The 26,376-nt window shown below is 40.1% G+C and overlaps 1 long non-coding RNA gene across 3 annotated transcripts in view; it reads right to left on the reverse strand.

Annotated features, from left to right (window-relative positions):
- The window catches only part of LOC123465702, a 129,017-nt gene extending 106,532 nt beyond the window's left edge, over positions 1-22,485 (reverse strand). The window contains exon 1 of one of the 3 annotated variants that reach the window (XR_006640976.1): positions 22,106-22,485. This is a non-coding gene — a long non-coding RNA (uncharacterized LOC123465702). The remainder of the gene's footprint in view (positions 1-22,105) is intronic. The other 2 variants (XR_006640975.1, XR_006640974.1) reach the window with 2 other exon arrangements.
- Positions 22,486-26,376: the final 3,891 nt, after the last annotated feature.

Consider the following 26,376-nt stretch of genomic DNA (forward strand, 5'->3'; position numbering starts at 1 on the left):
ACCTGGTGTGCTGCAGTCCATGGGGTTGCAAAGAGTCGGACACGACTGAGCAACTGAACAAATATACACTATGCAGCAGTGAAAATAATCAAAGAAGAGGTGACATTTGACCTGCCTATAATAACTTTTGCATTTAGAACTTATTATTTACATAAATATGAAATTCACATATACATACATAAACTTGGTATATATAAGCAAATAATCCCTTTTATAAAAAATTGTTTCTCCTCCTGCTTAGGAAGGCCTCCCCCAACCAGATTTATAAAATGCTATTTTTAACATTTAGATCTTTAATTTAACTAAATGTATTTGTTTAATTATGCAGTCCAATCATTCTCTTCCAATGGTTACAATCTTCCCCTACCTCCAATGAACTGAAATCCCAGATATCATATATTAATTTTCCATGTGTGCTAGAGAGCCTTTTTTACTCCCCCAGATTCTTCTCTGCCCAACACTGCAACCTAGGAAGCTGACCCCTAGGATCCACATCACCCAGCCCCCTTACTTCCTGATTTTAAGTCAGCTTTGACCTGGATGGGGCACTGGTAGAAGGTCACAGCTCAGAAGGAGAGAGAGGTTAGCTTATTTCTTCCCCACCCTTTCTTGCTTTGTCACCAAAGTACCTCAACCTCCCTGTTGATCCCCTTTCCTGGCATACACCTGTATAAATAGACACTTCTAAATTCTGGGTTTGGTCTCTTTTGAGTGTTCCTTATGTTTTTAGACACTGTCTTTTCTTGTGCCTATTTTATCCAGTTTGATTATGGCAGTTTGAATATATTTTAACAAATACCTGTCTTATTAGCTGGCCAAGATATTCTCCTACACTTATTCTTCAATATTCTTCTATTCTTTAATATTTTCTTGGAAATTTTAACATGTTCATTCTTCCACATGAGATAATTAAAATAATCTGGTCAGTTAAAAAAACTTGCACTTATGATGAAAACTGTACTAAATTTAGATGTCAGTCAGGTAGTCTTTCAGCCCTGGGATTTCTTTGGAAGGAATGATGCTGAAGCTGAAACTCCAGTACTTTGGCCACCTCATGCGAAGAGTTGACTCATTGGAAAAGACTGATGCTAGGAGGGATTAGGGGCAGGAGGAGAAGGGGACGACAGAGGATGAGATGGCTGGATGGCATCACCGACTCGATGGACGTGAGTCTCAGTGAACTCCGGGAGTTGGTGATGGACAGGGAGGCCTGGTGTGCTGCGATTCATGGGGTCGCAAAGAGTCGGACACAACTGAGCAACTGAACTGAACTGAACTGATAGTCTTATGATGCAGAGTTTCCCACAGAACAGTATACTGCTCAGGGTATTCAAATGCCTACTGCAAATCTCAATTCAATATGCACAAAATGGGTCAAACTAATTACTGCTCTTGCACAAATTTGCTTTTGCTTTTAATTCTTTCTCACTTAATAGTATTCACACTATTGCACACGCTTAAACCTAACATCATTTTCACTCACTCTCATTTCCCACATCCATGATTACCAAGTCTTGTTCACACTAACTGGAAAACATCTTTCCAATCCTTTCCTCAACCATCTGAAAACTGCAGAACCAAGTTCTATCGTCTCTTGAATGAACATCATTTATGTCCCTTAATTGGCCTGCAGTCTCCATCCCTTCTTAAATCTGTTTCTCACACGGCCTCCAGAATTAGAGTTTTACAATACAGATGTGAAAATGCCATTCTTTGGCAGAAAACTGTCAATGGTTCCAATGTCATCAAGTCAAACATATTTCATATTCTTGCTCCAATTTATCTTTCTGGTTCCTTTTTCTTCAATTCACCACTCCCTCCCAAAACACACACTCATGTGTGTATGTATATATACACACACACACACCACGCTCTAACCACATTGGCTTATTTGTTTCTCAGACATCTGCTTCCTGTCTTTGAAAATATTTTAGTCTTGCACTATCCAGTGTGGTACCCACTAGCCACATGTGGCCAGAAAGCACAGGAAAAATGCTTAGTCAAAATTAAGACATACTACACATGCTTTATTGACTATGCCAAAGCCTTTGACTGTGTGGATCACAATAAACTGTGGAAAATTCTGAAAGAGATGGGAATACCAGACCACCTGATCTGCCTCTTGAGAAATTTGTATGCAGGTCAGGAAGCAACAGTTAGAACTGTACACGGAACAACAGACTGGTTCCAAATAGGAAAAGGAGTTCATCAAGGCTGTATATTGTCACCCTGTTTATTTAACATATATGCAGAGAACATCATGAGAAACGCTGGACTGGAAGAAACACAAGCTGGAATCAAGTTTTCCAGGAGAAATATCAATAACCTCAGATATGCAGATGACACCACCCTTATGGCAGAAAGTGAAGAGGAACTCAAAAGCCTCTTGATGAAAGTGAAAGTGGAGAGTGAAAAAGTTGGCTTAAAGCTCAACATTCAGAAAATGAAGATCATGGCATCCAGTCCCACCACTTCATGGGAAATAGATGGGGAAACAGTGGAAACAGTATCAGACTTTATTTTGGGGGGCTCCAAAATCACTGCAGATGGTGACTGCAGCCATGAAATTAAAAGATGCTTACTCCTTGGAAGCAAAGTTATGACCAACCTAGATTGCATATTCAAAAGCAGAGACATTACTTTGCCAACAAAGGTTCGTCTAGTCAAGGCTATGGTTTTTCCTGTGGTCATGTATGGATGCGAGAGTTGGACTGTGAAGAAGGCTAAGCACCGAAGAATTGATGCTTTTGAACTGTGGTGTTGGAGAAGACTCTTGAGAGTCCCTTGGACTGCAAGGAGATCCAACCAGTCCATTCTGAAGGAGATCAGCCCTGGGATTTCTTTGGAAGGAATGATGTTAAAGCTGAAACTCCAGGACTTTGGCCACCTCATGCGAAGAGTTGACTCATTGGAAAAGGCTCTGATGCTGGGAGGGATTGGGGGCAGGAGGAAAAGGGGACGACAGAGGATGAGATGGCTGGATGGCATCACTGACTCGATGGACGTGAGTCTGAGTGAACTCCAGGAGTTGGTGATGGACAGGGAGGCCTGGCGTGCTGCGATTCATGGGGTCTCAAAGAGTCGGACATGACTGAGCGACTGATCTGATCTGATACATGTAAAAGGAGAAGGCAATGGCACCCTACTCCAGTACTCTTGCCTGGGAAATCCCATGGACAGAGGAGCCTAGTAGGCTGCAGTCCATGGGGTCGCTAAGAGTCAGACACGGCTGAGCGACTTCACTTTCAGTTTTCACTTTCATGCACTGGAGAAGGAAATGGCAGCCCACTCCAGTGTTCTTGCCTAGAGAATCCCAGGGACGGGGGAGCCTGGTGGGCTGCCGTCTATGGGGTCGCACAGAGTCGGACACGACTGAAGTGAATTAGCAGCAGCAGCAGCATACATGTAAAATGCATACTGAATTTCAAGTATTTTGTACCAAAAGGTAATGGCAAATCTCTCATTAATAATGTTTTATTAAAAGTTATAACATGTTGATACTATAGTGGAAAGTAATAATTTAGCGAATACCTTGGATTAAGTAAGACATATAATTAAAATTAACCTTATCTGTTTCTTTTTACTTTCTTAATGTGGCTACCAGAACATTTGAATTTTCTATGTGGTTGCATTGCTTTCTATTGGACAGCATTGCACTCTTCTATGTTTTTCTCCTTCAGACAAAATCTTCTTTTTGCTTTAAGTCCTACTTCAGATGTCACCTCCTCTGTGAAGGCTTCACAGGTCCCCCACTCCAGGAAAATTTGATTTCCACCTAAGTCCCCTAAGACTTTACCCATACCTCTATCACAACACTGACCTCATTATCATGTGACTATTTTGTTTATATGTCTGCCATTACCATTTTTTTAAATCTTTGTATCATTTGTTTCCTTTCTCTCCAAACAGGCTTAGTCCTCATTCAATTTGTGCTTGTTAACTGGAAGGAATAAACAATTTTATCTGAAGTCAACACTAAGGATCATCACTAAAAATAATCATAAGATTTACCCTTAAATTACTGCACATGAGACAGGAAAATATTTTATATAACTCAAATAAGAGAAAGTTTGTGGTTTGTCAAGAAACCAAACATTTTCTAGGAGGGATTTATTACCTGAAATCTTATATGAGACACTGAACCACACAGCATGTCAGGTCTTTAATCAGGGGGTCTACAGATAATACAGAAGAATTCCTTATATGGTCATCTCTTATACCAACCAACATTGCAAGCAGACGGCATAATATTATAGCTCTGCAGAAAGCAAGCATTTTATAGACTAGAGTGAGACAGTCCAAACTGAGCTCCCTGGTGATCTCACTTGATTAAAAAGAAAGAATCCAGAGAATACAGTTGGGTTTTTCTAAATTCACCCTGACAGTCTTTCTCTTTTACTTGGAATGTGAATTACAAGTTATTAAAATTATTGATTTTGGGGGTTCAAATTTTTCATCATACTCTGTTTTCCATTTGTTCTATTTGTTCTTTGTTTCTTTATTCCTCACTTCTCTTGAATTAATCAAGTATTTTCATTATTCCATTTTTATCCTATGTTAGTTTTTCAGTTATATATTCTTTGATCTTTCCTTTAGTGATTAGACCATTAATAGATAAAACTTTTAATTGTTTTTAAACATATGTTATTGACAAAAGAAAATATTTAAATGCAAAGGACACAGAAAAATTCAGAGAAAGGAAATTAGAAAAGATATTAGGAAATACATACTAACCAGGAAATACCTAGTGTAGCTACATCATATAAATATGATTTTAAGACAAAATATTACATAATGACAAATAAACAATTCACCTAAAAATATAACAATCCTGAACACATTGTTAGTTAGCAACATAGCTAAAATGTATGTTTAAAATAGTGACAAAATTATAAAAAGAAATTTATAAACCTATAATCATAATGGATGACATTAACATCCCTCTCGCAGCAATTTATAAAGTATATTGGTAGTAAGAATACCAAGAATTTAAAGGTAGTAAGAATATCAAGAATTTAAACAAAATAATGATGAAACTTGTTTTAATGGAAATATACATATGAATCTTGAGCACAATTTTCCAAACCCAAGAAATATTTATAAAATCTGACCTTATACTAAGTCACAAAGCTAATCTCAATACTACCCAAAAAATCAGCATAATACTCAGATGGCCTATTCTCAAGTCATTAAAAATAGAGCATACTAACAAAAACATAACTTCCCAAAATACCCGCATTTGGAAATTATAAAATATAATGGTAAAATGTCTGTGGATCAAGAAGTATAAGTCAAATAGAAATTATAAAACATTTTAAAACTGTATAACATGAAAATATTATATCTTAAAACATGTGATGCAGTTAAAGTACTTAGTTATCTGCACAGTTAAATGCAGGGACTAAAAAAGACAAATGACTGAAAATTAATGCTGTCAACACAGCAAATGGAAAAAAGGCACAAAAGAGAAGTTTTGACCAAAAGAAAGGCCAAGAGAAGTACAAAAAAAGAAATAAAAATAAGAATATAGGAATATAATTAAAATAGGAAACAAAGAATAACAGCAAATTACGCACAAAAAAAACAAAAGCCAGTAATTTTTGAAAAGCTAAGAAAACAGAAATAACAAAATCCTGGCAACTTTGGTCAGGGAACAACAACAACAAAAAAAGGCACAAGTATATTAGGAATTTAAAAAAGGATTCAGTAGACTCCCCGCCCCACCCTCACCCCTTGTATTAGTTTTAACACTTTTGGTCATAAATGATCAAAAACCCAACATAAACTGACTCTAATAAATATTGTTTATTGGTTCATATCATGGTAAAGTCCAAAGAGAGGCATGGCTCTAAGTAAAGACTCCTCAAGAGTAAAAGTTATATTGCTCAGTCACTCAGTCATGTCCAACTCTTTGCAGCCCCATGGACTGTGGTCTGCCAGGCTTCTCCAACCATGGGATCCTCCAGGCAAGAACACTGGAGCAGGTTGCCATTTCCTTCTCCAGGGATCTTACCAACCCAGGGATGGAACCCATGTCTCCTGCATCTCCTGCACTGGCAGGCAGATCCTTTACCACTGAGCCACCTGGGAAGTTACATTACCATGACCCCAATTCAACCCTGTTTCTCTGAGTCTGTCAGTTCCACTCTCCTCCACGTTAATTATCGTCAGACTCCCCTCACACGGCAGCACAGCTAGAGCCAGTACCCTGGTAACAACGTTCTGGAGTGATCCCCTTTCCAGGGTCTCAGTAGAAGTATTATTATATTTTATTGTCTCTAACTGGCTCAGGAGCCTATCCCTAATCCAGTAAACTATAGCCCAGGTAACAAGCTGCTCTAGTAGGCTAAGCTGGAATCACATCTCTCTGCTGAAGTAGGCATGAAGAGTAACACGTTAATCAAACTCAAAGTGCAGTTAGAGAGGCATGGTGAATGGCTGTGCTGGGGCAAAAAAATAAAATAACATGATGAACTACATCACAACTTTATGTTGTATTTTAAATGGGACTCCCACCCTATGAGCTCACCAAGATGAGTTGATTGTCAAATATTCCTCCATGTAACAAAAATTCAATCTGTTGCATTTAATGATTCAGTAGTATTCAATGTACCTGAATACTACAGGCCATTTGCCAAAATTGACTATTCAGGTTAGTGCAGATTGGGTTTCCCAGGTGGTTTAGTGGTAAAGAGGGGCTTCCTTCCCTGGTGGCTCAGAGGTTAAACAGTCTGCCTGGAATGCGGGAGACCCGGGTTCGATCTCTGGGTCGGGAAGATCCCCTGGAGAAGGAAATGGCAACCCACTCCAGTACTTTTTCCCAGAGAATCCCATGGAGGGAGGAGCCTGGTAGGCTACAGTCCATGGGGTGGCCAAGAGTCGGACACGACTGAGCGGCTTCACTTTTAGTGGTAAAGAATCTGCCTACCCGTGCAGAAGACCTGGGATGGATCCCTGGGTTGGGAAGATCCCCTGGAGGAGGAAATGGCAACCCACTCCAGTATTCCTGCCTGGAGAATCCCATGAACAGAGGAGCCTGGCAGGCTACAGTCCATGGGGTCGCAAAGAGTTGGGCACAACTGAGTGACTGAGCATGGCATGGTACTAATTTGTTCTTTTTGACAGATATTAGCCAACAGATTCAACCACTTCTTAACATCCATTTCTAAATCACTTGCTTCCTTTCAGGCAGGTTTTTAATAAACCGAGTATCTTAAAATTACTCCAGTGCTCTATATAAAGTTTGTTCTTTGCTTATTTAAGACTTATTTATTGAGTGCTCTGGCCTGGAGTGGTAGGGTGGGGAGAGAGGCAGAAGTGGGGATCAGGACCTGTGGCTGATTTATGTTGATGCATGGCAAAAATCATCACAATATTGTAAAGTCATTATCCTCCAGTTAAAATAAATAATAAAAAAGAATTAACTATTGAGTGCTGCCTCTGCATTTCATTTATTGCCAGGGGAAGAAGAGCAAACAAAGACTTTTATCCCTGCCCTCATGGAGTTGACAGTAGTAAGCCTAAGAGTAAAATACATTTTTGACTGCTACACTGAAATATAATTGTGCGAGAGCAGGAGTTAATTTTATACCCTTTTTAAAGGATTTTGCACTGCAGACTTCACAGGCCATTGACCTGGCCAAGCACGGAGAACATTTTGTTCTCGTAGAAACATTCTCTGGGCACTGGGGAATGTGTCACTTGCATTTAGACGAGGCTGACTTGTCTAGCCTGCCATCGGGACCGTGTTCTCCGCCCAGATACAACCTGGCGGTCTTTTAAGGGTGGGCGGTTTGGAGGAAGGGAGCAGAATGTAACAGAAGGAAGGACAAAGAGAAAGTTGGGAAGAGGTAGGTGGGAGTGGGGCGGTTTGGGAAAGAATCTTCATACAAGTTGAACTGTGCCTTCCAGGGCACAAATATCTGTCCATTGCTTGTGGTCAGCACTTATTTACTATTTTGGGAAAGATGTCGTCTCTGAATGATTCAGTGACCTTGTTTCAAATGATCTTCAAAACTTGGAAGGAAACCACTATTGACTAAAGACCTGGAAAGCTATGTTAATGCCATCCTGACTTCATTATGGCAAAGAATAACTGATTCTATATAAAATTCCATGCTATATTCATGTCCTATCTCAGCTACTTGCATACTTCACTAACAAGAAAATGATTTTTGATTGCAAAACAAAGGAAAGAAAGTCAAAATACAGATTCAAATGGGTGGAAACTATGCATTTTCAAACAATGAGAATGATTATGTGTACGACATCATAAGCCCGTCATCAAAGAATGTAGGCAGTGATTGAGGTAAAGTATTTCTACCAGTAAACAAAAGACCTCTTTTGAATAAAGACAATAGTGTATGTAATTTATATTTATTGCTGAATAAAAATATATTTCAGGAGGCGTTTTTAAACAAGAAATCAAAGAGTATTATACCAATGTTAGTAGTAAAGGTTGAACAGCTTATCAAATCAAAAAAATTAGAAAGTTTTATTAAAAATTTTTTGAGAGCCAGGAGAAAGAACTAGGAAAACTGTTTAAGTTTGTGGTACCCAGTTGTATATGCTACTGCTGATTTTAATTTGCTAAGGGAAGAAAATGATTTTGCATGTATTCAAGTCTTCCAGGTCAAAACCTTTCCACCACCAGTGCTCACAGGATGGAATTCAGTCCAGTTGGACAGCTTTCTATAGGCAAGATTCTGTTGCCTCTGGAAATCAAGCAGATCAAGTCACTCTTTTGCAGAGAATCTGTCAGCGTTTCCCTTGTAAACACCAAGGTCCTACTCAATTTGGCCTTGCTTCTCTACCTCGTCTCCTATCAATCTGTCCTTGACCGCTGCCCTCCTGCTGGGCTGGTTCTGAGTTGCTTCCAAACCAGATTCGGCTCTTTATCACCCCAGGGCTTTGCATTTGATCTAGGCTCTGATTGGAATCCTCTTCTCTCAAGTTTCTACATGGCTCCCTCTAAACTTCAAGTCTGTTCAAGTGAGGTTGTTCCTGATGCCCTATTTAAATTATAAAACTTCTCCTGTATTCACAGCTTCCTCCCCTACTTTTTGCTCTCCATAACACTTTTCATATGAGCAACACGAAAGGCAGAAATTGGTGTGTTTTATTTCCTACTATTCTATGCCTGGCACAAAGTGCTCAATGAGTATTTGTTGAATGAATGAATATTGGTGTCTGAAAACGGGGCTACCAGCATGGTTAGAGGTCTAGTTAACCATCAGGTGAGTAAAATTAGCCTAACCAAAAATCCCATGTCTAAGCTGCACTGTTCTGATTGTTAGAATCTGGGTTCTCTTAAAAGCAGAGCCTGAGGCAAAGCAAGCATACAGATATTTTATTTGCCAAGTGATGCCAGGCATCAGGAATGAAGGGCAAAAAAACAGTGAAATAAATACGAGTTCATGAAATGGCAACAGAGGAAAGTCAATACACGGGATTAACTGATAAACTGGGTTGATAGCCTCAAAGCCAGCAGCGCTAGCAGATAGGCAAGGGGAGGTGGTGTCCAAGACTGAGGCCTGTAAGTTTTAGAGGGGCAGGTCTGGAGAAGAGAGTGGGTGGGGTTGATGTAGGACAGGGTCACAAAGCCAGGCAGAGCAGTGGACACTGACGATTTCTAACTTCATAATCTCTGATTTTAGGGTTAGAGCAATTGCCTGGAAAGACCTAACTGTCCACCTGGACTGATGGGCATATCATCTGTCCATTTACACAGGCCTGTGGTGGTGGTGTACTCGCTAAGTCGTGTCCAACTCTTGCGACCCCATGGACTGTGGCCTGCCAGGCTCCTCTGTTCATGGGATTCTCCAGGCAGGAATACTGGAGTGGGTTGCCATTTCCTTCTTCTAGGGATCTTTCCAACCCAGGGATCGAACCCCAGTCTCCTTCATTGCAGACAGATTCTTTACCAACTGAGCTACAAGGGAAGCCCTACACAGGCCTGCACTTGGTTTAATGTTCTGTTCTGCTGTCTTAAAATTCTTAATATTTTCTTTTTGCACTTGTGTTCTATCGAAAAGTCTGATGGAACAGTGGCGTGTGAGCAGAGTAAAGCCTGCAAGCAGTTATGGCCCAGCAGCAGCCCCCGCATAAAAGGGCTCAGATGCATGGGCATGGCTGGCAGCAGGCACACAGAGCAGTGTTGGGGGCCACCGGGCCCAAGGAGGGGATTGGGCTGGCACCTGGCCCAGACTGACACTGCAACAGCCACAGGAGAAAGAAGAGGCTTTGGATGTGCGACAGGCTGGGACCCAGGACCCTTTGCAGCACTGCCTGTACCTGGACACTTGTCTCCTCCAGCAACAAAAGACAAAGAAACTGTAAGGGACTAAAAATAACTGCATGCATGCAAGTTGAGGCAAATCATGGACAATAAGATATGAAAAGACCAAAAGCCCAACTGCCACTTCTAAAGAGTCGGGAGCAAAAGCAGGGTACTGCTCATGCACCCCCTACTCCCCCAATACAACACCACGAAAGGGGTGGACAACCCCCTAAGTCACTCTTCGGGCCTGACTGCCCCTTACCTCATGTGCGGAACCAGCTGCCCACCCCCAGTCAGGGAGCAAGCAAAAAAAGGGACTTGTTTCTCGTTCTTGCCCCCCGCCCCCACCCCACTACAGCTGGAGCCCCAATAAAACTTGGCTTGAATTTCCTGCCTAGCACCTTATCAATGTCTATTGATTAAGGAGGCCAAGAACCCAGGTCAGTAACGGATGGAGGCAGCACCAGGTCCTGCAGTGGAAGCCCGCTTGTCCGTCTGTCCAGAGCCCATCCTTGCCCCACCTGCACAAGTACTAACTCTCCCTATTTGAAGGCTAGCTGATTGGTGATTTATTCCATCTGCCCCCTTGCCATGTAACTCTCCCTGAGGCACTGAGAGCATACTTGCCCACACTCAGGTGCTAAACTTTGTGGGTAAATTATTACGAAATTAAAAAGTGTACACATGGACAGGGAGCTAGAGCTCAGCAGGGAATTATTAGAATTTAAGGAGTTTAGAAACTCTGGTTTGAAAACTCTGCAATACTGCAAAGCAAATATCTACAGGCTTAGAAATGGACACAAAACTCAAGAGCTGTCACAGTCAATGAGAAAAATCACTATTTTTCTATGCAGCTTTTGCTGAACCAAATATTAACAAGGAAAAGGAAAACAAATTTTAAATTATTTTTCATCTTGTAATCAAAGATATATCACAGAATGAATAAATAAATGAATATTTTCAATGATACACAGATCATAAAGTCCCTTTTGGTTTATTGGATGACCTCTACAAGTTATAAGAAATCCCAGAGGAAAAATTAAAATGCCATTTAAATTTACATTTAAAACTAAATTCAGACTTACATAAAACTTATTTGTATGAAGTTTGTTTTTTTGATAAATTATTCTAAAGTTTTTTTTCAGAAAAATTAGTGCATCAGCTGCAGGTGTACTAAATTTATATCAGGGTAATTTATCAGAAACTCATCCCACTGTGGTCACTTTCTAGAAAATACTTTTAACAGCTCCAGTAACAGTTGTATCAGCAGAAAGATCCTTCACAGCATTACAAATAAAATTATCTGCCACAAATGACTGACATCACTTTAAAATACATTAGAAGTCTAAATTTTGGTAATCCACTGAATTTGCAGAACACTGAGCCAGAAAAATTGTATGAGCAATCAAGATATCACATTAATAAAGTATGGTTTTAACAAATGTAAAAAACAGAAACCAAATAGCAAGATATAAATATCTTTATAATTTATATATATGCTGCTAAGTCACTTCAGTCGCGTCCGACTCTGTGTGACCCCAGAGACGGCAGCCCACCAGGCTCCCCGTCCCTGGGATTCTCCAGGCAAGAACACTGGAGTGGGTTGCCATTTCCTTCTCCAATGCATGAAAGTGAAAAGTGAAAGTGAAATCGCTCAGTCGTGTCCGACTCTTTGCAACCCCATGGACTGCAGCCTACCAGGCTCCTCTGTCCATAGGATTTTCCAGGCAAGAGTATTGGAGTGGGGTGCCATTGCCTTCTCTGAATTTATATATATAAAGTTTTTTAAAACGTATATAATATATATATATATATAAGATATAAACATCAATAATAACTGTTTGGTGGCTCAGTGCTAAAGAATCCACCTGCAATGCAGGAGACGTGGGTTCGATCCCTGGATCAGGAAGGTCCCTGGAGAAGGAAATGGCAACCCACTCCAGTATTCTTGCCTGGAGAATCCATGGACACAGTATCCTGGTGGGCTACAGTCCATGGGGTCTCAAAGAGTTGGACATGACTTAGCGACTAACACCTTCACTTTCATTTTAATAACTGCATGTAAATGGTGCTAAATATTCCAATTAAAAGACAAAGACCGTCACACTGCAGAAAAAACAAGATCCTACTATATGATTGCTGTGGGAAACCTACTTTACGTATAAAGACACAGATAGGTTAAAGATAAAAGGATGAAGGAAAACAAAACATGAAAATACTAAGATAAAACAGAACTGATTATATTAACATCAGACAAGGCAGACTTCGAAACAAGAAGTATTAGAAAGAAAAATAGGATCACTGCATCATAAAAAAAGAGAATCAAGTCCCTCAGAAAACACAATAACGTGCACTGAGGACAAAGCTTCAAAGGGCATAAAACAAAAACTAAAAGAACTAAAACCAGAAATTAAAAAACACACCATTACAGTTAGAAATGTCAAACGAAGACTACATTTTTTAAAATGTAATAACCAGTTAATTTGAATTATGAACACCCTACAAAAAATTCTTCACAACCTTCTAAGTTTATAAAGACATCATTAAAATATAAAACCATGATGACAACAAACACCAAACTCAGGATAACGTTCACGTCTGAGACGGAAGAGAATTACTGGAAAAAGATACAAAAGGGGCTGCTACGTTACTTGCAATTTTCTATTTATTTAAACAATCTGAAGTAAATGTGGTAAAAATAAATAGATTTTGAAAAATCTGAAAAAAATAATGTACTGTTTTAATATGCAAAATTTGACACCAAAAAATAGTTTTTGCAATGTATAAGTTTATGTTGTTACTCATGCATCATTATTACCATTATTATGCTTTATAATAATAAAATCTTTTTAAAGAAAACTTCATATTTTAGTACCTTTAATGGCACTGCCCCTCCTTTTTGAACAAAGAGACCCACATTTTCATTCAGCACTGGACTCTACACATAATGCAGCCGGTCCTGCTAATAGTCATCTGAAACTTCACCATTTGAATCTGGACATTAATTGGAAACAAAAGGAGATGCTTTCACTATGAAGAAAATTCAGTGTGGCATGTAAACAGAATCCAGCATCTGGCAGCAGTCCTTGCTGCCCGTCCCTCTGGTAGGAGAAGATGAATAACTGATGAGAAAGAGGAAGGAAAGAAAAAGTCTTTCTTTAAACATACATCCTACAAAGTCAAACTCAATACCTTGAGAAAGCAATACAACTAATGGTTGAATTCAAGAATGCACATGGAAAAATACAGTCCCTACCTATAAATACCTCGTTAACTGGCAACACGAGTTAAATACATAAAACAAAACAAAATCAGGTGAGAAGTCTTACTTGAGAGCTAAATTAAATATAAACCAAGAGGCAAATATATACTATAGACAACAAGGACTCTGATGAGAAAGGAGCCAATGGTTTAAATCAAAGAGGAGTTCCTAAGATCTAAGATTCAAGGAATTTTTCTTATGGATCAAGATGGAAAGGAGCTGGTAGCGGGCAGAGAAGGAAGCAATACCGACTGTTCTTTCCCTCAAATATTAAAATGCTAGATGGTTGGCCATAATCACCACTCTTCCCTTATGTCAACATACGGAAAGCACTGTAGATAGGCCAAGTGGGACTTAGGGTCCTTGATCTGCCACTAATTTCTACTTGACACAGGGAAAATGTAGCCTCTTTTTTTCCTAATCTGAAAACTGGAGGAATTGTAGCTAAGATAGTCTTCCCACTCACAGGATTATATAGAGATAACATATGTGAAAGTGCTTTGGAAAAATAAAAAGTAGTAGTCAGTGCCTTAAATTATACATTCCAGCACCTAGAAGAGCTGCTTTATGTTAAAAAAGAGAAAGAGAGAATGGTTTTCCTGTGATTTAACAAAGGCTATAATTTCAGTGGCGTGATCATCAGTAGTATTATCTCCTGAAGCATTCTTTAAAAAGTATCTGTCAAATGCTGAATAGCAAAAATACCAGTAATTACTGAGATGTCCTTCTCAAATCTCTCCTAAACGGAGCACAGTCATGATAAACAGCTAACACAGAAGTAGCTGACCAATGGAAAACTGCCGTGGTGAACACACTCTGGATTAGAATCCAAAATAAATACCAAATTGTTTAAAAATAGCTGCATGATTTCGAAAACACTAAAATACAAACACACAAAATTCTTCAAGTTATTTGGGTAAATTGTGATAAACATGACAAAAATATCCTGAATTTTAAAATCAGACATGAATTTTCCCAAGCCATCTCTTCAATCTTTATAGCAAAGTTTCTTTCTAGAGAATCTGTAGAACCTAAGTGGAACTGTGCAGGCTTTGTTTCTGGGACACAGTTATGTAGCCTTGTATATATTTCTATATTTTGAAAAATTCCATTTAAGCATTTGTAAAATAGGATAATAATCTCTCCTCTGCCCACTGCATGGTGCTTTAAAAAAACCGAGTGTGAAAATGTCTTGAAAACAATGAGGTGTTTACAGGGAGACATTATTTCTTCCAGTTTTCATTACGATTCATTATGATCTAAGATTCTGGAATCTTGTCTGGAAAAAGTCAGAGGTAGTGAGCAGGGGAAAATCTAAAAAATCCTTCATTTAAGGCTATAATGAATAATAAAGGGACAGAATCCTCATTAGTGGACTTTGTTAGAAATAACGCAAAAAAGAACTAAAATTAATGAGTATTAACCTATTAGCAACCAGCTCCTGGTTACCAGAAATCTCTGTCTAGTCAAAAATTAATAAGTGTTATGTTGCAGGGGAAGAGAGGGAAAAATTAGGAGATTGGGATTAACAGATACACACTACTATATATAAAACAGATAAACAAGGACTTACTCTATAGCACAGGAAACTATATTCAAAACCTTGTGATAACCTTTAATGGGAAATAATCTGAAGATTATATACACGTAACTGAATCATTTGCTGTACACCTGAAATTAACACAACATTGTAAATTAACTATACTTCAATTTCTAAAATCCTATGTATTTTTTTAAAAAGCCACTATAAAAAAGCATCATATTGCATACATGACTTATGAAAATATATCTGAATATATTTAAACAAAGTGTTGTCCCCCTCAAAATAACCACATTTTTTCCAAAACAGACACCTCCCCTTTTTCATTGTTCAAAATACTTTTAGATCTGCTTCAAATTTCATTTGTAAACCAAAATAGTATTATCCAGAATTGCCCACCCCACCCTGAAAGAGTTTTGGCTCCTGCCAAAAATCAAATCTGTCCTTAAAGACTGACATCTTGCTTTCATTGGGGATTATTCAACAGCAGGGGCCACAGGCTTCAATCATAGGTTATCACAAAAGTCGATGTTCAAACTGCTTTAGCAATGGCAACTTCAATGTTAATATTTGTATAATTTTGAGAAGGAAATGGCAACCCACTCCAGTATTTTTGCCTAGAGAATTCCATGGACAGAGGAGCCTGGCAGGCCACAGTCTATGGGGTCGTAAGAGTCTGACACGACTAAGTGACTAAGCACACCTATAGCTGTACAGGTAACTTCCTTGGAGAGATCCAACAAATTCCTGTTTTGTTCTACTGTTAATCGGTCATGGTATATCACAGTGACACTGCCCACATCCACGTCTGTACCCTCAGGTGTGCAGATCTGCATTTGCGAGCTTGTGTCAATCAGTGGCATCTGGCATTCTTCAATATCCTTGAGACTGCTACATGACCTGAAACAGCTCATAAAAATTTGACCCTCAAGCCAATGCTTTAGTAGAGTGAAAAACTGGCTTTACCTACTGGTAATCCTGGGTATTCATTGGAAGGACTGATGCTGAAGCTGAAACTCCAGTACTTTGGCCACCTTATGCGAAGAGTTGACTCATTGGAAAAGACCCTGAGGCTGGGAGGAATTGGGGGCAGGAGGAGAAGGGGACGACAGAGGATGAGATGGCTGGATGGCATCACTGACTCGATGGACATGAGTTTGGGTGAACTCCAGGAGTTGGTGATGGACAGGGAGGCCTGGCATGCTGCAATTCATGGGGTCGCAAAGAGTCAAACACTACTGAGCAACTGAACTGAACTGAATTCCTCTTTCTTATTGCCCTGTTTTTTTTTAATTTTTTTTAAACACCAAAATGATTTTGTACTGGGGTACAGCCAACTAACAATATTGTGATCATTTCAGGTGAACAGCGGGAGGCACTCAGCCATACATACACATGTATCCATTCTCCCCCAAAGCCCCCTCCCATCCAGGCTGGCGCATAACATTGAACCGAGTTTCATATGCTATACAATAAGTCTGTTGGTTATCTATTTCAAATATAGCAATGCGCATGACCTTCCCAAAGTCCCCTTTTTGAAGTCTGTGAGCCTCTTTCTGTTTCATAAGTTCATTTGTATCATTTCCTTTTACATTTCACATATAAGGGATGTCATATGCTATTTCTCCGTCTTTGTCTGACTTACTTCACTTAGTATTACAATCTCTAGGTCCCTCCTGTTGCTGCAAATTCATTGCTCAGTCTTCATACTCATCATATCACTGATTATTTATCTCAGATTATCTTGATTCTCTGTTGTTCCTTCTCCCTTTTAAGACTCTAAGCTCCATTTGAGTAGGATTTTCTGGGTCCTACTCTGCTCCAGAGCCCAAGGCCTGCAACATAAAAAAAGTTTAAACTATTCAGGAGAGAGAGAGGGCTAAGTCTGAAGCATAGACATTATCCACTACCTCCAAGTTAGCTTATACTTACAGTCACCTTTGGGGGTGGTGAATCGTGTTAAAAATGGCTTGCTAACTGTAAACGTTTAAAATTAAATGTGATATGGTTTGGACATTTCTCCATTTTTAAAGATATTAGGAGTCCCAAGAAATGGATCTGGCTTGTGCACTCTCTACCTCAAAAAGGTCCTGAACAAGATGGAAAATTCTAGCTTCTAGCTACTTGACCTTGAATATATTTTGAAACTTTGGCCACCTAGATTCAGTTCAGTTCAGTTCAGTCGCTCAGTCGTGTCCAACTCTTTGCGACCCCATGAATCGCAGCACGCCAGGTCTCCCTGTCCATCACCATCTCCCGGAGTTCACTCAAACTCACGTCCATCGAGTCGGTGATGCCATCCAGCCATCTCATCCTCTGTCGTCCCCTTTTCCTCCTGCCCTAATCCCTCCCAGCATCAGAGTCTTTTCCAATGAGTCAACTCTTCACATGAGGTGGCCAAAGTACTGGAGTTTCAGCTTTAGCATCAAGCTGGAATCAAGATTGCTGGGAGAAATATCAATAACCTCAGATATGCAGAGGAGGAGGCAATGGCAACCCACTCCAGTACTCTTGCCTGGAAAATCCCATGGATGGAGGAGCCTGGTAGGCTGCAGTCCATGGGGTCGCTAAGAGTCGGACATGACTGAGCGACTTCACTTTCACTTTTCACTTTCATGCATTGGAGAAGGAAATGGCAACCCACTCCAGTGTTCTTGCCTGGAGAATCCCAGGGACGGGGAGCCTGGTGGGCTGCCGTCTCTGGGGTCACACAGAGTCGGACACGACCGAAGCAACTTAGCAGCAGCAGCAGCAGCAGATATGCAGATGACACCACCCTTATGGCCACATAGATTTTGCAGCTCTGGGCCTGGGTGGAGCCAGAAGTGAGTGTCCAGCTCTGTTCTTATGGCCACCAGCTATCCGATTGCTAGATTGGATAGAAATGATAACTACTATGGCCACTGTCTTTTCACCTTTGGTAGCCATCTTTACAACAGAAGGGGCTGAAATAAACCGGTCTTTTTGACTGTCACTTATTTTATGGAGTTAAGAGCTCACAATTAACCCCAGGGAAATGAACAGAGGGTGGAGCTAAAAGGAAAAGGCAGCTGAGTGTTTGCTGAGAAATTGGCGTTTTTTGAAAGTCGATGGCTAGTGAATTAAAAAGTCTTCATGCTTCTAGGCACTGTGGATCACAGGTGACGGCTTCATCACTGTGCTCCTCAGAACTAGTCAACTGTAGCCAGCCTATTATCACAAGCAATTGAAAGCATCTGACACAAAGGAAGGAGAATGGAAGGGGGGTTGGGGAGGGGTGGGGAGGTCAAAGAAAGTCAATTTGGTCTGCATGTGCTTACCAAATAATAAAAGGGGGGAAAAAGGAATGTCTGTTTTGAGTTTGACAAGGACTAGAATAAAGCAAGAGGCAGAAGTATTTATTAAAATGTCCGCTCTCTTCAAAACCTCCTAAGTAAATAATTTCACCAGTTGTCATCAAATAGATAAGGAACTTGGTTTTTTCCTCAGGTTCTCACCCCTTTGCTCACTCTTACAACCTGTCCTTCAACATAGAGTTTAAATTTTCTTGACCAGATACTAAATTATATATATACACACATATTTCAAAAGGCCTGATTTCTAGTTTCTCAAAAAATTGAAACATGTGGCAACAATGGACATCCAAGTTTCTGTTCTCTACCCCTCCTTCCTTCCCTCTCTTCTCCTGTCCTCCCCTCTTCTCTCCCCTTTTCTGTGCTGAGGAAAGTCTCTACCCCACTTTCTCTCCCCTCTCCTTGCTGTCTCTCAGTCTCTCTCCTGTTCTCTCTTTAAAAACCTGAGTCCATCTTATTTATTTAGATTTCCTGCCTGGCCCCGTTGACTCCTGAATTTTTTACCCCAGACCATGAGGCGGATAGTGTCTTTGTTTGGATTTCCTTTGTTTACACTACATTTTAAAAGGTTTTCCTGCTTCTGAGTTTTTGTCTTAATGTCAATATAATATGACCATCTTAATAGTAAAAGACTAGGAAGACAGACTTTATTTAACCATATTTCGGTGATGCAAATAGAGAATGCCTTTGCTTTGTGTAAATAGAACAAAAGCATTAGAATTGTGAATGGAAAATATATATACTAAGAAAAAAGTTAGCAAATTTCACCAAACTCAGAAATCCATTCAAATAAATCTGTAGATAAGAGAACCTGATTTTATTAAGCTTCTAACTTGGAGGAACTCATTTTATAGTGATAGAGCATAATAAACTATAGGGTTTTTTTCAAGGGTGTGCTTATGTAATTGAATATTGCATTTTGGAAACCAGTTACGTGGTGGGGCTATCAGTACCACAAATGAAGTCCCTGGTTGTAGATCAGGAGCTCCTAAACTTGGAATCACCTTGGATGTTTTAAAGGAAAAAAAAGTCTAACACCACTCCAACAGTTTAGGATTTAATTGGCGTGCACTGTGGCCTGGACATTGGGATTTTAAAGTTTCCCAGGTGCTTCTAAAATGTGAGAAAATTTTAGAAGCACTGCTGTAGCCATTGCTTTGGTTATAATTAAATCTTAGTGCTGCTGCTTCATAAAGCCAGTCTTATTTGTTGAAAATAAAGTCATCTGCATATTCCCAAACCTGAAGGGAGAGGCAACTCCTCCAAAAAGGTGCAATATGTCACTAAGCTCAGGATTTGAGAGAATAGCCGGCCTCAGGGCAAATCGTTTTACCCCAAAGGAACTATCTGATCCATCAAGAGAATTTCCACAGCCCTACCAAAACTCTGACAAGTTAATTCCTGAACTGAGCCTTGCTATCCCCATTTGTAAAATGGAAACAGCAGTTCCTTCTTTTGAAGGTTGTTCTAAAGGTAAATGAGATCATGTATGTGAAACAATATTTGGTTCTTAATAAATAGTAACTATTTTTAAAAATTCAATATTAGTGATTTTAGTTGTTCCCCAAAGCCATTGCCAATAATTCTAGCTAGTATTAATCTCTCCCCCCTTACATTACAAAGCACAGCAATCTCAAATGATTTTGTATTGCTCTACAGCTGTTCAGTGAATGTGCTCTTACTGGATAGACAAGACTTATTTGCAAGAAAGGGAATTTAAACTGATCATTTAACAGCAATGATAAAACCCATGTGCTTCTCACACAATTGAATACAACATATTAAGTTGAGAGACTTGACCCTAAAGTTCTTCGAGGAAACTGGCCATGACTTGTAAGGTGGTGTCCAGACAACCAGTGAGTCAGGAGTTGGGGAGAGAGACTGTGGATATGCATTTTCCTTTTCAAAGGCAGACTAACCCGTATTTTGTATATGACTTTTTTGCTGCAGCTGTAACAAATTACCAGAAACTTGGTCTCTTATACAACACAAATTCATCTCACCGTTCTGGATGTTATGAAAGGTAACAGAATATGCCTCCCCCAAATATGCTACTTTGGCATATTGATTATTTTGAGCTGTAGGCACTTGCAAAACAGCAAAGGCAGGGAGAGGCTTTTTTCTGATCTCCCCTTATCTGCTTACGGACAGAACCTCCAAAAGGAACTCAACTGTTATAAATTCCCCTCCCCAGGAGTTTCCTTAGCCGGGGAGGAGACTAGTGGCTGACATCATACTCAGACAGACTTTGTCACAAAATGTCCTGTCTCCCATCTGTACTCCCAAGGGCCTATTTATTGTTCATAAGAATTCTTTGCTCTCCCCTAAGAGGTATACACCCCACCTCCCCTTTCCCTATTAAAATGGTATTTAATCCTGAATCATAAAGCTGCCTCTTTTAATTACTCATTTTCCTGGCTATCTTCTGAGATATGTGTATGCTAAATCACTTCATTTCCTGCCACCTGAGAAATCTGTATGCAGGTCAAGAAGCAACAGTTAGAACTGGACATGGAACAAGACTGGTTTCAAATCAGGAAAGGAGTATGTCAAGGCTGTAATTATCACCCTGCTTATTCAACTTATATGCAGAGTACATCATGCAAAATGCCGGCCTGGATGAAGCACAAACTGAAATCAAGATTGCCAGGAGAAATATCAATAACCTCAGATACACAGATGACACCACCCTTATGGCAGAAAGTGAAGAGCTAAAGAGCTTCTTAATGAAAGTGAAAGAGGAGAGCGAAAAAGTTGACTTAAAGCTCAACATTCAGAAAACTAAGATCATCACATCCAGTCCCATCACTTCATGGCAAATAGATGGTGAAACAATGAGAGATTTTATTGTAGGGGGTTCCAAAATCACTGTAGATGGTGACTGCAGCCATGAAATTAAAAGATGCTTGCTCCTTGGAAGAAAAGCTATGACCAACCTAGACAGCAAATTAAAAAGCAGAGACATTACTTTGCCAACAAAGGTCCATCGCATCAAAGCTATGGTTTTTCCAGTAGCCATGTATGGATGTGAGAGGTGGACTAGAAAAGAAAAGCTGAGCACCGAAGAATTGATGCTTTTGAACTGTGGTGCTGGGAGAAGACTTGAGAGTCCTTGGACTGCAAGGAGATCAAACCAGTCAATCCTAAAGGAAATCAGTCCTGAATGTTCATTGGAAGGACTGATGCTGAAGCTGAAACTCCAATACTTTGGCCACCTGATGTGAAGAGCTAACTCACTGGAATAGACCCTGATGCTGGGAAAGACTGAAGGTGGGAGGAGAAGAGGATGACAGAGGATGAGATGGTTGGATGGCATCACTGACTGGATGGACATGTATATTTCCATTAGACCCAGTTTCATCATCATTTTGTTTAAATTCTTGATATTCTTACTACCTTTAAATTCTTGATATTCTTACTACCAATATACTTTATAAATTGCTGAGAGAGGGATGTTAATGTCATCCACTATGATTATAGGTTTGTAAATTTCTTTTTATAATTTTGTCACTATTTTAAACATACATTTTACCACCAGTGCCAACTGGGAAGCCCATCTCCTGAGGTATACATGTTGATAAACTTCTGCTTGTTTTTCTCCTGTTAATGTCTTTTAATACAGGAGGTCTTAGAAAGTTAGAATAAAAATTATTTTTTCTTCTCTACAGTTAGAAATAGGACATGGATCCCACCTGTTTAACAGCGAGGTGCTGGCAGGCATATTACTTTCTGGGAACTCAAGAGGGGCTTCCTTTGCCTTGTCTTTTCCAGCTTCTCGAGTCCAGTTTCCTTCACTCTTGGCTCCCTTCCTGCTTTTTCAAAGCTGACAAGGTGAAGCAGGGTCCTTCGCCATGCTGCCGATTCTCTGGTTCTCATCTCCAGAGCCGCAGCTCCCTCTTTGTCTCCTCTGTCTCTCACAAGCTTTGAAGGACGCTTGTGATTAGAATGGGCCCACCTGGATACAATTCACGGTCCATCCCCTATTTGAAGGCTAGCTGATTAGTGATTTATTCCATCTGCCCCTTTGCCACGTAACATAACATTCACATAGCAGTGTACTATGGGAAGAGATGTCCAACTGGACTGCCAGATAGGTTGCAGTCAGCAATCATTTTCTCGCTCCGTTCAGTCAAACGTGACTGTTACCCCAGCTCTCGGGGTTAGGAGGTAGACCTCTTTGGGGAGCACTGTTCTGCCTGTCCCATTTTGAACTCATCCTGAGGAGTTAATTAGGCCCAAGAGTTTATAAAGAAGTAGGTCCTGGTGCAAGATGGGTTCCATAACAGTAACCGACCAAGTGGTTTCGCTGACAGGACAATCAGGCCCTTTCTCCTCTGTACCTGATCCACGGCAGACGTTGCTAAGCACACCCTCAGGATCCTTCTCCACACAGCATAATAGGTAATCACCAGTACAGTCAATCAGACTTGGCAGGCAAACTGAAATCTGTTTTCCATACTAAAACTGAACAAACGTAGTGGAAAGAGACTTTCTCTCGGGGCCTTTTTTGGTATAACTTGCTGATCTGATGTTTTTACATTGGCAGACAAAAGGAGTCCCAGCTGGCCTAAATAAAGAGATCATAATATGACAGTAAATAAATGGAATAATTTATTCAATCCTTGACAGAAGTCTCTTTCTATGATACTTTGTAAAGCACCCAAATAGTAATTAAAGAAGTCTGTATTTATAACTGGCCCTGCCCACACAATGCAAAGCCTTCTCTTGAGATTCTTCTGATAATGAATTTTTTTTTCTTTCCTAAGAGGATATTTTGCTTAAATATTTGACTGTATGCTTATATGTAGGTATTTGAAAGCTTTATTTCTAAAATAGAACATTATGATCTTTTACACGCAATCCATAATTATGGTAGTGAATTTTGGAAAAACAAAGAAGAAACAAAAAAGAAAAACCACACAGAATTCTGTCAGAAGTACAGTCTGGTTTTCATTCTGCCAGATATGTTTACATTCATTTATTCATTCAACACATTTTTATTGAGCCTTGGTGCCATGCACTATTCTAGGTTTTGTTGTTGTTCAGTCGCTACGTCTTGTCCAACTCTTTGCAACCACATGGACCGCAGCACACCAGGCCTCCCTGTCCATCACCATCTCCTGGAGTTTGCCCAAATTCATGTCCATTGAGTCAGTGATACCATCCAGCCATCATCCTCTGCTGCCCTCTTTTCCTTTTGCCTTCAATCTTTCAGCAGCGTCTTTTCCAGTGAGTCAGCTCTTCACATCAGGCAGCCAAAGTATTGGAGCTTCAGCATCAGTCCTTCCAATGAATATTCAGGGTTGATTTCCCTTAGGATTGACTGGTTTGATCTCCTTGCAGTCCAAGGGACTCTAAGAGTCTTCTCCAACACCACAATTGAAAGCATCAGTTCTTCGGTGTTCAGCCTTCTTTATGATCCAACTCTCATCCATACATGACTACTCGAAAAACCATAGCTTTGTCCATATGGACCTTTAAGTGTATATTATGGAAAAAAATAAACAGACAAAAATCTATGCCCTCAATGAGCTCAGTTATGTACAGGGAAAAAAATTACACCAAAAATGATACTATATTTTTCAAATTGTTTGTAACTCACTTTTTTGATATGCTTGTTTTTTTCTTTAAACTATTCCTCTAATTTTGTCAGGCTTTTGTAGTTTTCCCAACAGTCTTGATCGCCCTGAGAGACAGCATGATCGTGGATTGCTAATTCTGTAATTAGCAGTTCACTCGTTCAGTCTTGACTCCTCTTTATAAGATATGATGGTCTGTGATTGGGAAGAAACCTCCCACAGAGAATGCTGTGAAATCTTACACCACAAAAGCTAACCTAGGGAACTGAAGAGAACTTCATTCTGTCTGCTTCCAGTTATCTATTGTCACACTACGTGTCTTCCTAAAGCTTAGTACCTTAGAAGAACAGCAATCATTTTACTATTATTAACTCTCATAATTCTCAAGGTTTACTCAACTCAAGGGGCAAGTTCCCTCTTGGAGCTTGTTTTTCATGCAGCCTGACAATTTTGGGTACTGGAGCCACCTTCTATCTTTCTTCATTCACGTGGCCCATTGCTGATGGCCGTTAGCTAGGATGTCAGCCAAAGCTGTGGTCTGGAGCACCCACACAGAGCCTCTCTGTGTGGCCTGCCTTCTTTGAACAAGGTGGCGGAAGCTGTATCATAGCCTTTTATGAGGTAGCCTCACAAGTCACATAGGGTCACTTCCTCCATAGTTACAGGCCCATCAGATTCAAGAAGAAACAGAGATGCCATTTCTTAACAGGAGGAGAATCAGCATCTCATTGTAAGGGGTGGATTGTGGCGAGCATCTTTGGAGAATGCAATCTGCCACAGGTCTCAAGTGTCTTACACCATTCACCCATGTGATTAAAATCAGGGATACCAAACTTCCAGGATGACTCTAAGTTTAAGAAGAAAAGTTCTATCACTATCAACTCTCTAAAAAATGCAACTCAAAGATTCATTTTGGTAAAAAAAAAAAATAATTCCAATAATTGAATAACCAACTAGTCTACCGTTCCCTATATTTATCTTATGGATCCACACTTAAGAGTACTGTTACTTATGTGCTAAGTCACTTCAGTCATGACTGAACTTTTTCGACCCTATGGACTGTAGCCTGCCAGGCTCCATAGGATTTTCCTGGCAAGAATAAAAGTGGATTGCAATTTCCTTCTCCATTAAGAGTATTAATTGATGATAAAATGAGTTGATCAGATTTTTTTGTCTTTAATTTGCAAAACTCACCTTGAGAAAGTGACACATAGAGAAATAATCTTTCCTATGTATGAAGCATAGGAAGAACCATGAGCTAAATTCGTCATCCATGGCTATTAAAATTATAAAGTAAGTTAATTTAAGAAAGCTCTTAAATGGGTTCCAGACATCTTTGGGATCTCCATGTACATCACTGTGAAAAGATAAACACATTAAATCAATCAGATTACTCTTACCTAAAAAGCCAGATAAGAATTTAGAGATGGTGACTGCAGCCATGAAATTAAAAGACACTACTCCTTGGAAGGAAAGTTATGACCAACCTAGATAGCATATTGAAAAGCAGAGACATTTCTTTGCCAACAAAGGTCCGTCTAGTCAAGGCTATGGTTTTTCCAGTGGTCATGTATGGATGTGAGAGTTGGACTGTGAAGAAGGCTGAGCGCCGAAGAATTGATGCTTTTGAACTGTGGGGTTGGAGAAGACTCTTGAGAGTCCCTTGGACTGCAAGGAGATCCAACCAGTCCATTCTGAAGGAGATCAGCCCTGGGATTTCTTTGGAAGGAATGATGCTAAAGCTGAAACTCCAGGACTTTGGCCACCTCATGCGAAGAGTTGACTCATTGGAAAAGACTCTGATGCTGGGAGGGATTGGGGGCAGGAGGAGAAGGGGACGACAGGGGATGAGATGGCTGGATGGCATCACTGACTCGATGGACGTGAGTCTGAGTGAACTCCTGGAGTTGGTGATGGACAGGGAGGCCTGGCATGCTGCGATTCATGGGGTCGCAAAGAGTCAGACACAACTGAGCAACTGAACTGAAAACAACTATTTACAATAGCCCAAGACATGAAATGTCTACTAACAGAGGAAAAGATAAAGATGATGTGGTGCATGCTAAGTCACTTCAGTCATGTCCAACTCTTTGTGACCCTATGGACCGTAGGCCACCAGGCTCCTCGGTCCATGGGATTCTCCAGGAAAGAATACTGGAGAGGGTTGCCGTGCCCTCCTCCAGGGGATCTTCCCAACCCAGGGATCGAACCTGCATCTCTTAAGTCTCCTGAATTGGCAGGCAGGCTCTTTACCACTAGTGCCATCTGGGAAGCCTGTGTGTGTGTGTGTATATATATATATATGGAATATATATAAAATGGAATTTTACTTAGCCATTCAGTTCAGTTCAGTCACTCAGTCATGTCCAACTCTTTGCAACCCC

The sequence above is a fragment of the Bubalus bubalis genome, chromosome 4 (genome assembly GCF_019923935.1).
Source record: "Bubalus bubalis isolate 160015118507 breed Murrah chromosome 4, NDDB_SH_1, whole genome shotgun sequence".
Lineage (NCBI taxonomy): Eukaryota > Metazoa > Chordata > Mammalia > Artiodactyla > Bovidae > Bubalus > Bubalus bubalis.